The sequence below is a fragment of the Salmo trutta genome, unplaced genomic scaffold (assembly GCF_901001165.1).
Source record: "Salmo trutta unplaced genomic scaffold, fSalTru1.1, whole genome shotgun sequence".
In the NCBI taxonomy this organism is placed as follows: domain Eukaryota; kingdom Metazoa; phylum Chordata; class Actinopteri; order Salmoniformes; family Salmonidae; genus Salmo; species Salmo trutta.
Window position 1 is genome coordinate 35,428 of NW_021823408.1, and position 9,791 is coordinate 45,218.

Here is a 9,791-nt window from a genome sequence, read left to right on the forward strand (position 1 = left end):
AGATTGCTTGTAGAGCCTACTCATGCTCTGACAGAGAAGTGTACAAGCTGGATAACTCTTTTCATTTAGCGCTCGAAATGAATATACTGAAGAACCAGTTGAACTTCAGACAGTTGGTACGTTGTAATTCATTCAAAAAGTTCTCTTTTTCCGTGAATTTGGAATATCTCAATTGCACCCTCCTCAAGTCTTCTCTCAACACTCCTAATTCTGTTAACCCATTGGTTGAGAAATGCAGAGTGCCCTCCACTCTGACCTTTTCCATCAATGTGTTCAATGACCTGCTTGAAAAGGCTCTGCTGAGATTCGAACTCAGGATCTCCTGTTTACTAGACAGGCGCTTTAACCAACTAAGCCACAGCGCCCATAGACATCACATCTGATGCAGGTAAGGTCACCGCCACACGTATTTAAATCAAACCAGTCTCATTCATTTAACCCATATCTCTGTCTTGCAAAATCACATCACAAAACAGATGGTATTTACTAATATTGGAATCGATATGGACACCTTCAATTGTCTAGCAACAGGGTTTCTTATGCTATGTTTTGGGACCCAAAGTGGGCCTGAGTATGTGAGAGGTGGGCAGCGAGATATCAGTAAACATTTGAAGTCACATACTATTTCTTCTTAATTTGGGTCATTCGAGGACAGTACATTTTTCATTTGGGTCTCGAGCTGAATAAACTCAAGATCCTCTGACATGGATTCTTAAACTATGGTTTGGGACCCAAAGTGGGCATTGACATGTGATAGGTGTGTCGCGAGATATGAGTAAACATTCAGAATCATACACTATTTCTTCATCATTTTGGTCGTTTCGGGGAGTTTCTTAGCTCACAGAGTAAGTTTCAACTCAATCAAAATATAACCCTTTCAAAATGGCAACAAAGTGCCGTGACCCGGATTCGAACCAGGGTTGCTGCAGCCACAACGCAGAGTACTAACCACTATACGATCACGGCAAGCTAACAGAGAGTGCTTGTGGAGCCTACTCATGCTCTGACAGAGAGGTGTACAAGCTGGATAACTCTTTTCATTTAGCGCTCGAAATGAATAAACTGAAGAACCAGTTGAACTTCAGACAGTTGGTACGTTGTAATTCATTCAAAAAGTTCTCTTTTTCCGTGAATTTGGAATATCTCAATTGCACCCTCCTCAAGTCTTCTCTCAACACTCCTAATTCTGTTAACCCATTGGTTGAGAAATGCAGAGTGCCCTCCACTCTGACCTTTTCCATCAATGTGTTCAATGACCTGCTTGAAAAGGCTCTGCTGAGATTCGAACTCAGGATCTCCTGTTTACTAGACAGGCGCTTTAACCAACTAAGCCACAGCGCCCATAGACATCACATCTGATGCAGGTAAGGTCACCGCCACACGTATTTAAATCAAACCAGTCTCGTTCATTTAACCCATATCTCTGTCTTGCAAAATCACATCACAAAACAGATGGTATTTACTAATATTGGAATCGATATGGACACCTTCAATTGTCTAGCAACAGGGTTTCTTATGCTATGTTTTGGGACCCAAAGTGGGCCTGAGTATGTGAGAGGTGGGCAGCGAGATATCAGTAAACATTTGTAAGTCACATACTATTTCTTCTTAATTTGGGTCATTCGAGGACAGTACATTTTTCATTGGGTCTGAGCTGAATAAACTCAAGATCCTCTGACATGGATTCTTAAACTATGGTTTGGGACCCAAAGTGGGCATTGACATGTGATAGGTGTGTCGCGAGATATGAGTAAACATTCAGAATCATACACTATTTCTTCATCATTTTGGTCGTTTCGGGGAGTTTCTTAGCTCACAGAGTAAGTTTCAACTCAATCAAAATATAACCCTTTCAAAATGGCAACAAAGTGCTGTGACCCGGATTTGAACCAGGGTTGCAGCAGCCACAACGCAGAGTACTAACCACTATACGATCACGGCAAGCTAACAGTGATTGCTTGTGGAGCCTACTCATGCTCTGACAGAGAGGTGTACAAGCTGGATAACTCTTTTCATTTAGCGCTCGAAATGAATAAACTGAAGAACCAGTTGAACTTCAGACAGTTGGTACGTTGTAATTCATTCAAAAAGTTCTCTTTTTCCGTGAATTTGGAATATCTCAATTGCACCCTCCTCAAGTCTTCTCTCAACACTCCTAATTCTGTTAACCCATTGGTTGAGAAATGCAGAGTGGAGGGCTCTGCTGAGATTCGAACTCAGGATCTCCTGTTTACTAGACAGGCGCTTTAACCAACTAAGCCACAGCGCCCATAGACATCACATCTGATGCAGGTAAGGTCACCGCCACATGTATTTCATCAAACCAGTCTCATTCATTTAACCCATATCTCTGTCTTGCAAAATCACTTCACAAAACAGATGGTATTTACTAATTTGGAATCGATATGGACACCTTCAATTGTCTAGCAACAGGGTTTCTTATGCTATGTTTTGGGACCCAAAGTGGGCCTGAGTATGTGAGAGGTAGGCAGCGAGATATCAGTAAACATTTGAAGTCACATACTATTTCTTCTTAATTTGGGTCATTCGAGGACAGTACATTTTCATTTGGGTCTTGAGCTGAATAAACTCAAGATCCTCTGACATGGATTCTTAAACTATGGTTTGGGACCCAAAGTGGGCATTGACATGTGATAGGTGTGTAGCGAGATATGAGTAAACATTCAGAATCATACACTATTTCTTCATCATTTTGGTCGTTTCGGGGAGTTTCTTAGCTCACAGAGTAAGTTTCAACTCAATCAAAATATAACCCTTTCAAATGGCAACAAAGTGCCGTGACCCGGATTCGAACCGGGGTTGCTGCGGCCACAACGCAGAGTACTAACCACTATACGATCACGGCAAGCTAACAGAGAGTGCTTGTGGAGCCTACTCATGCTCTGACAGAGAGGTGTACAAGCTGGATAACTCTTTTCATTTAGCGCTCGAAATGAATAACTGAAGTACCAGTTGAACTTCAGACAGTTGGTACGTTGTAATTCATTCAAAAAGTTCTCTTTTTCCGTGAATTTGGAATATCTCAATTGCACCCTCCTCAAGTCTTCTCTCAACACTCCTAATTCTGTTAACCCATTGGTTGAGAAATGCAGAGTGCCCTCCACTCTGACCTTTTCCATCAATGTGTTCAATGACCTGCTTGAAAAGGCTCTGCTGAGATTCGAACTCAGGATCTCCTGTTTACTAGACAGGCGCTTTAACCAACTAAGCCACAGCGCCCATAGACATCACATCTGATGCAGGTAAGGTCACCGCCACACGTATTTAAATCAAACCAGTCTCGTTCATTTAACCCATATCTCTGTCTTGCAAAATCACATCACAAAACAGATGTCATTTACTAATATTGGAATCGATATGGACACCTTCAATTGTCTAGCAACAGGGTTTCTTATGCTATGTTTTGGGACCCAAAGTGGGCCTGAGTATGTGAGAGGTGGGCAGCGAGATATCAGTAAACATTTGTAGTCACATACTATTTCTTCTTAATTTGGGTCATTCGAGGACAGTACATTTTTTCATTTGGGTCTCGAGCTGAATAAACTCAAGATCCTCTGACATGGATTCTTAAACTATGGTTTGGGACCCAAAGTGGGCCTTGACATGTGATAGGTGTGTCGCGAGATATGAGTAAACATTCAGAATCATACACTATTTCTTCATCATTTTGGTCGTTTCGGGGAGTTTCTTAGCTCACAGAGTAAGTTTCAACTCAATCAAAATACAACCCTTTCGAAATGGCAATGAAGTGCCGTGACCCGGATTCGAACCGGGGTTGCTGCGGCCACAACGCAGAGTACTAACCACTATACGATCACGGCAAGCTAACAGAGATTGCTTGTAGAGCCTACTCATGCTCTGACAGAGAGGTGTACAAGCTGGCTAAACTCTTTTCATTTAGCACTCGAAATGAATAAACTGAAGAACCAGTTGAACTTCAGACAGTTGGTACGTTGTAATTCATTCAAAAAGTTCTCTTTTTCCGTGAATTTGGAATATCTCAATTGCACCCTCCTCAAGTCTTCTCTCAACACTCCTAATTCTGTTAACCCATTGGTTGAGAAATGCAGAGTGCCCTCCACTCTGACCTTTTCCATCAATGTGTTCAATGACCTGCTTGAAATGGCTCTGCTGAGATTCGAACTCAGGATCTCCTGTTTACTAGACAGGCGCTTTAACCAACTAAGCCACAGCGCCCATAGACATCACATCTGATGCAGGTAAGGTCACCGCCACACGTATTTAAATCAAACCAGTCTCGTTCATTTAACCCATATCTCTGTCTTGCAAAATCACATCACAAAACAGATGGTATTTACTAATATTGGAATCGATATGGACACCTTCAATTGTCTAGCAACAGGGTTTCTTATGCTATGTTTTGGGACCCAAAGTGGGCCTGAGTATGTGAGAGGTGGGCAGCGAGATATCAGTAAACATTTGTAGTCACATACTATTTCTTCTTAATTTGGGTCATTCGAGGACAGTACATTTTTCATTTGGGTCTCGAGCTGAATAAACTCAAGATCCTCTGACATGGATTCTTAAACTATGGTTTGGGACCCAAAGTGGGCATTGACATGTGATAGGTGTGTCGCGAGATATGAGTAAACATTCAGAATCATACACTATTTCTTCATCATTTTGGTCGTTTCGGGGAGTTTCTTAGCTCACAGAGTAAGTTTCAACTCAATCAAAATATAACCCTTTCAAAATGGCAACAAAGTGCCGTGACCCGGATTCGAACCGGGGTTGCTGCGGCCACAACGCAGAGTACTAACCACTATACGATCACGGCAAGCTAACAGAGAGTGCTTGTAGAGCCTACTCATGCTCTGACAGAGAGGTGTACAAGCTGGATAACTCTTTTCATTTAGCGCTCGAAATGAATAAACTGAAGAACCAGTTGAACTTCAGACAGTTGGTACGTTGTAATTCATTCAAAAGAGTGCCCTCCACTCTGACCTTTTCCATCAATGTGTTCAATGACCTGCTTGAAAAGGCTCTGCTGAGATTCGAACTCAGGATCTCCTGTTTACTAGACAGGCGCTTTAACCAACTAAGCCACAGCGCCCATAGACATCACATCTGATGCAGGTAAGGTCACCGCCACACGTATTTAAATCAAACCAGTCTCATTCATTTAACCCATATCTCTGTCTTGCAAAATCACATCACAAAACAGATGGTATTTACTAATTTTGGAATCGATATGGACACCTTCAATTGTCTAGCAACAGGGTTTCTTATGCTATGTTTTGGGACCCAAAGTGGGCCTGAGTATGTGAGAGGTGGGCAGCGAGATATCAGTAAACATTTGAAGTCACATACTATTTCTTCTTAATTTGGGTCATTCGAGGACAGTACATTTTTCATTTGGGTCTCGAGCTGAATAAACTCAAGATCCTCTGACATGGATTCTTAAACTATGGTTTGGGACCCAAAGTGGGCATTGACATGTGATAGGTGTGTCGCGAGATATGAGTAAACATTCAGAATCATACACTATTTCTTCATCATTTTGGTCGTTTCGGGGAGTTTCTTAGCTCACAGAGTAAGTTTCAACTCAATCAAAATATAACCCTTTCAAAATGGCAACAAAGTGCCGTGACCCGGATTCGAACCAGGGTTGCTGCAGCCACAACGCAGAGTACTAACCACTATACGATCACGGCAAGCTAACAGAGAGTGCTTGTGGAGCCTACTCATGCTCTGACAGAGAGGTGTACAAGCTGGATAACTCTTTTCATTTAGCACTCGAAATGAATAAACTGAAGAACCAGTTGAACTTCAGACAGTTGGTACGTTGTAATTCATTCAAAAAGTTCTCTTTTTCCGTGAATTTGGAATATCTCAATTGCACCCTCCTCAAGTCTTCTCTCAACACTCCTAATTCTGTTAACCCATTGGTTGAGAAATGCAGAGTGCCCTCCACTCTGACCTTTTCCATCAATGAGTTCAATGATCTGCTTGAAATGGCTCTGCTGAGATTCGAACTCAGGATCTAGACAGGCGCTTTAACCAACTAAGCCACAGCGCCCATAGACATCACATCTGATGCAGGTAAGGTCACCGCCACACGTATTTAAATCAAACCTGTCTCGTTCATTTAACACATATCTCTGTCTTGCAAAATCACATCACAAAACAGATGTTATTTACTAATATTGGAATCGATATGGACACCTTCACCTTCAACTGTCTAGCAACAGGGTTTCTTATGCTATGTTTTGGGACCCAAAGTGGGCCTGAGTATGTGAGAGGTGGGCAGCGAGATATCAGTAAACATTTGTAGTCACATACTATTTCTTCTTAATTTGGGTCATTCGAGGACAGTACATTTTTCATTTGGGTCTCGAGCTGAATAAACTCAAGATCCTCTGACATGGATTCTTAAACTATGGTTTGGGACCCAAAGTGGGCATTGACATGTGATAGGTGTGTCGCGAGATATGAGTAAACATTCAGAATCATACACTATTTCTTCATCATTTTGGTCGTTTCGGGGAGTTTCTTAGCTCACAGAGTAAGTTTCAACTCAATCAAAATACAACCCTTTCGAAATGGCAATGAAGTGCCGTGACCCGGATTCGAACCGGGGTTGCTGCGGCCACAACGCAGAGTACTAACCACTATACGATCACGGCAAGCTAACAGAGATTGCTTGTAGAGCCTACTCATGCTCTGACAGAGAGGTGTACAAGCTGGCTAACTCTTTTCATTTAGCGCTCGAAATGAATAAACTGAAGTACCAGTTGAACTTCAGACAGTTGGTACGTTGTAATTCATTCAAAAATGTGTCTTTTTCCGTGAATTTGGAATATCTCAATTGCACCCTCCTCAAGTCTTCTCTCAACACTCCTAATTCTGTTAACCCATTGGTTGAGAAATGCAGAGTGCCCTCCACTCTGACCTTTTCCATCAATGTGTTCAATGACCTGCTTGAAAAGGCTCTGCTGAGATTCGAACTCAGGATCTCCTGTTTACTAGACAGGCGCTTTAACCAACTAAGCCACAGCGCCCATAGACATCACATCTGATGCAGGTAAGGTCACCGCCACACGTATTTAAATCAAACCAGTCTCGTTCATTTAACCCATATCTCTGTCTTGCAAAATCACATCACAAAACAGATGGTATTTACTAATATTGGAATCGATATGGACACCTTCAATTGTCTAGCAACAGGGTTTCTTATGCTATGTTTTGGGACCCAAAGTGGGCCTGAGTATGTGAGAGGTGGGCAGCGAGATATCAGTAAACATTTGTAGTCACGTACTATTTCTTCTGAATTTGGGTCATTCGAGGACAGTACAATTTTCATTTGGGTCTCGAGCTGAATAAACTCAAGATCCTCTGACATGGATTCTTAAACTATGGTTTTGGAACCAAAGTGGGCCTTGAAATGTGATAGGTGTGTCGCGAGATATGAGTAAACATTCAGAATCATACACTATTTCTTCATCATTTTGGTCGTTTCGGGGAGTTTCTTAGCTCACAGAGTAAGTTTCAACTCAATCAAAATACAACCCTTTCGAAATGGCAATGAAGTGCCGTGACCCGGATTCGAACCGGGGTTGCTGCGACCACAACGCAGAGTACTAACCACTATACGATCACGGCAAGCTAACAGAGATTGCTTGTAGAGCCTACTCATGCTCTGACAGAGAGGTGTACAAGCTGGCTAAACTCTTTTCATTTAGCACTCGAAATGAATAAACTGAAGAACCAGTTGAACTTCAGACAGTTGGTACGTTGTAATTCATTCAAAAAGTTCTCTTTTTCCGTGAATTTGGAATATCTCAATTGCACCCTCCTCAAGTCTTCTCTCAACACTCCTAATTCTGTTAACCCATTGGTTGAGAAATGCAGAGTGCCCTCCACTCTGACCTTTTCCATCAATGTGTTCAATGACCTGCTTGAAAGGCTCTGCTGAGATTCGAACTCAGGATCTCCTGTTTACTAGACAGGCGCTTTAACCAACTAAGCCACAGCGCCCATAGACATCACATCTGATGCAGGTAAGGTCACCGCCACACGTATTTAAATCAAACCTGTCTCGTTCATTTAACCCATATCTCTGTCTTGCAAAATCACATCACAAAACAGATGGTATTTACTAATATTGGAATCGATATGGACACCTTCAATTGTCTAGCAACAGGGTTTCTTATGCTATGTTTTGGGACCCAAAGTGGGCCTGAGTATGTGAGAGGTGGGCAGCGAGATATCAGTAAACATTTGTAGTCACATACTATTTCTTCTTAATTTGGGTCATTCGAGGACAGTACATTTTTCATTTGGGTCTCGAGCTGAATAAACTCAAGATCCTCTGACATGGATTCTTAAACTATGGTTTGGGACCCAAAGTGGGCATTGACATGTGATAGGTGTGTCGCGAGATATGAGTAAACATTCAGAATCATACACTATTTCTTCATCATTTTGGTCGTTTCGGGGAGTTTCTTAGCTCACAGAGTAAGTTTCAACTCAATCAAAATATAACCCTTTCAAAATGGCAACAAAGTGCCGTGACCCGGATTCGAACCGGGGTTGCTGCGGCCACAACGCAGAGTACTAACCACTATACGATCACGGCAAGCTAACAGAGATTGCTTGTAGAGCCTACTCATGCTCTGACAGAGAGGTGTACAAGCTGGCTAAACTCTTTTCATTTAGCACTCGAAATGAATAAACTGAAGAACCAGTTGAACTTCAGACAGTTGGTACGTTGTAATTCATTCAAAAATGTGTCTTTTTCCGTGAATTTGGAATATCTCAATTTCACCCTCCTCATGTCTTCTCTCAACACTCCTAACTCTGTTAACCCATTGGTTGAGAAATGCAGAGTGCCCTCCACTCTGACCTTTTCCATCAATGAGTTCAATGATCTGCTTGAAATGGCTCTGCTGAGATTCGAACTCAGGATCTCCTGTTTACTAGACAGGCGCTTTAACCAACTAAGCCACAGCGCCCATAGACATCACATCTGATGCAGGTAAGGTCACCGCCACACGTATTTAAATCAAACCTGTCTCGTTCATTTAACCCATATCTCTGTCTTGCAAAATCACATCACAAAACAGATGTTATTTACTAATATTGGAATCGATATGGACACCTTCACCTTCAACTGTCTAGCAACAGGGTTTCTTATGCTATGTTTTGGGACGCAAAGTGGGCCTGAGTATGTGAGAGGTGGGCAGCGAGATATCAGTAAACATTTGTAGTCAAGTACTATTTCTTCTGAATTTGGGTCATTCGAGGACAGTACAATTTTCATTTGGGTCTCGAGCTGAATAAACTCAAGATCCTCTGACATGGATTCTTAAACTATGGTTTTGTAACCAAAGTGGGCCTTGAAATGTGATAGGTGTGTCGCGAGATATGAGTAAACATTCAGAATCATACACTATTTCTTCATCATTTTGGTCGTTTCGGGGAGTTTCTTAGCTCACAGAGTAAGTTTCAACTCAATCAAAATACAACCCTTTCGAAATGGCAATGAAGTGCCGTGACCCGGATTCGAACCGGGGTTGCTGCGACCACAACGCAGAGTACTAACCACTATACGATCACGGCAAGCTAACAGAGATTGCTTGTAGAGCCTACTCATGCTCTGACAGAGAGGTGTACAAGCTGGCTAAACTCTTTTCATTTAGCACTCGAAATGAATAAACTGAAGAACCAGTTGAACTTCAGACAGTTGGTACGTTGTGATTCATTCAAAAATGTGTCTTTTTCCGTGAATTTGGAATATCTCAATTTCA

At 42.0% G+C, this 9,791-nt stretch overlaps 18 non-coding genes across 18 annotated transcripts; all 18 read right to left on the minus strand.

The window, feature by feature from the left end:
• Positions 1-291: 291 nt before the first annotated feature.
• On the minus strand, positions 292-365 carry trnat-agu (transfer RNA threonine (anticodon AGU)). The gene has a single exon. It is a non-coding gene; the product is annotated as a tRNA-Thr (tRNA).
• A 529-nt stretch (positions 366-894) lies between these two features.
• Positions 895-966, minus strand: trnah-gug (transfer RNA histidin (anticodon GUG)). Its single transcript has one exon. It is a non-coding gene; the product is annotated as a tRNA-His (tRNA).
• Positions 967-1,267: 301 nt separating this feature from the next.
• trnat-agu (transfer RNA threonine (anticodon AGU)) lies at positions 1,268-1,341 on the minus strand. The gene has a single exon. It is a non-coding gene; the product is annotated as a tRNA-Thr (tRNA).
• An 854-nt stretch (positions 1,342-2,195) lies between these two features.
• Positions 2,196-2,269, minus strand: trnat-agu (transfer RNA threonine (anticodon AGU)). The gene has a single exon. It is a non-coding gene; the product is annotated as a tRNA-Thr (tRNA).
• A 525-nt stretch (positions 2,270-2,794) lies between these two features.
• On the minus strand, positions 2,795-2,866 carry trnah-gug (transfer RNA histidin (anticodon GUG)). Its single transcript has one exon. It is a non-coding gene; the product is annotated as a tRNA-His (tRNA).
• Positions 2,867-3,166: 300 nt separating this feature from the next.
• On the minus strand, positions 3,167-3,240 carry trnat-agu (transfer RNA threonine (anticodon AGU)). Its single transcript has one exon. It is a non-coding gene; the product is annotated as a tRNA-Thr (tRNA).
• A 530-nt stretch (positions 3,241-3,770) lies between these two features.
• trnah-gug (transfer RNA histidin (anticodon GUG)) lies at positions 3,771-3,842 on the minus strand. Its single transcript has one exon. It is a non-coding gene; the product is annotated as a tRNA-His (tRNA).
• A 302-nt stretch (positions 3,843-4,144) lies between these two features.
• trnat-agu (transfer RNA threonine (anticodon AGU)) lies at positions 4,145-4,218 on the minus strand. Its single transcript has one exon. It is a non-coding gene; the product is annotated as a tRNA-Thr (tRNA).
• A 529-nt stretch (positions 4,219-4,747) lies between these two features.
• Positions 4,748-4,819, minus strand: trnah-gug (transfer RNA histidin (anticodon GUG)). Its single transcript has one exon. It is a non-coding gene; the product is annotated as a tRNA-His (tRNA).
• Positions 4,820-5,021: 202 nt separating this feature from the next.
• Positions 5,022-5,095, minus strand: trnat-agu (transfer RNA threonine (anticodon AGU)). Its single transcript has one exon. It is a non-coding gene; the product is annotated as a tRNA-Thr (tRNA).
• Positions 5,096-5,624: 529 nt separating this feature from the next.
• On the minus strand, positions 5,625-5,696 carry trnah-gug (transfer RNA histidin (anticodon GUG)). Its single transcript has one exon. It is a non-coding gene; the product is annotated as a tRNA-His (tRNA).
• Positions 5,697-6,596: 900 nt separating this feature from the next.
• trnah-gug (transfer RNA histidin (anticodon GUG)) lies at positions 6,597-6,668 on the minus strand. The gene has a single exon. It is a non-coding gene; the product is annotated as a tRNA-His (tRNA).
• Positions 6,669-6,969: 301 nt separating this feature from the next.
• On the minus strand, positions 6,970-7,043 carry trnat-agu (transfer RNA threonine (anticodon AGU)). Its single transcript has one exon. It is a non-coding gene; the product is annotated as a tRNA-Thr (tRNA).
• Positions 7,044-7,572: 529 nt separating this feature from the next.
• On the minus strand, positions 7,573-7,644 carry trnah-gug (transfer RNA histidin (anticodon GUG)). The gene has a single exon. It is a non-coding gene; the product is annotated as a tRNA-His (tRNA).
• Positions 7,645-7,945: 301 nt separating this feature from the next.
• trnat-agu (transfer RNA threonine (anticodon AGU)) lies at positions 7,946-8,019 on the minus strand. The gene has a single exon. It is a non-coding gene; the product is annotated as a tRNA-Thr (tRNA).
• Positions 8,020-8,548: 529 nt separating this feature from the next.
• Positions 8,549-8,620, minus strand: trnah-gug (transfer RNA histidin (anticodon GUG)). The gene has a single exon. It is a non-coding gene; the product is annotated as a tRNA-His (tRNA).
• Positions 8,621-8,922: 302 nt separating this feature from the next.
• On the minus strand, positions 8,923-8,996 carry trnat-agu (transfer RNA threonine (anticodon AGU)). The gene has a single exon. It is a non-coding gene; the product is annotated as a tRNA-Thr (tRNA).
• A 535-nt stretch (positions 8,997-9,531) lies between these two features.
• Positions 9,532-9,603, minus strand: trnah-gug (transfer RNA histidin (anticodon GUG)). Its single transcript has one exon. It is a non-coding gene; the product is annotated as a tRNA-His (tRNA).
• Positions 9,604-9,791: the final 188 nt, after the last annotated feature.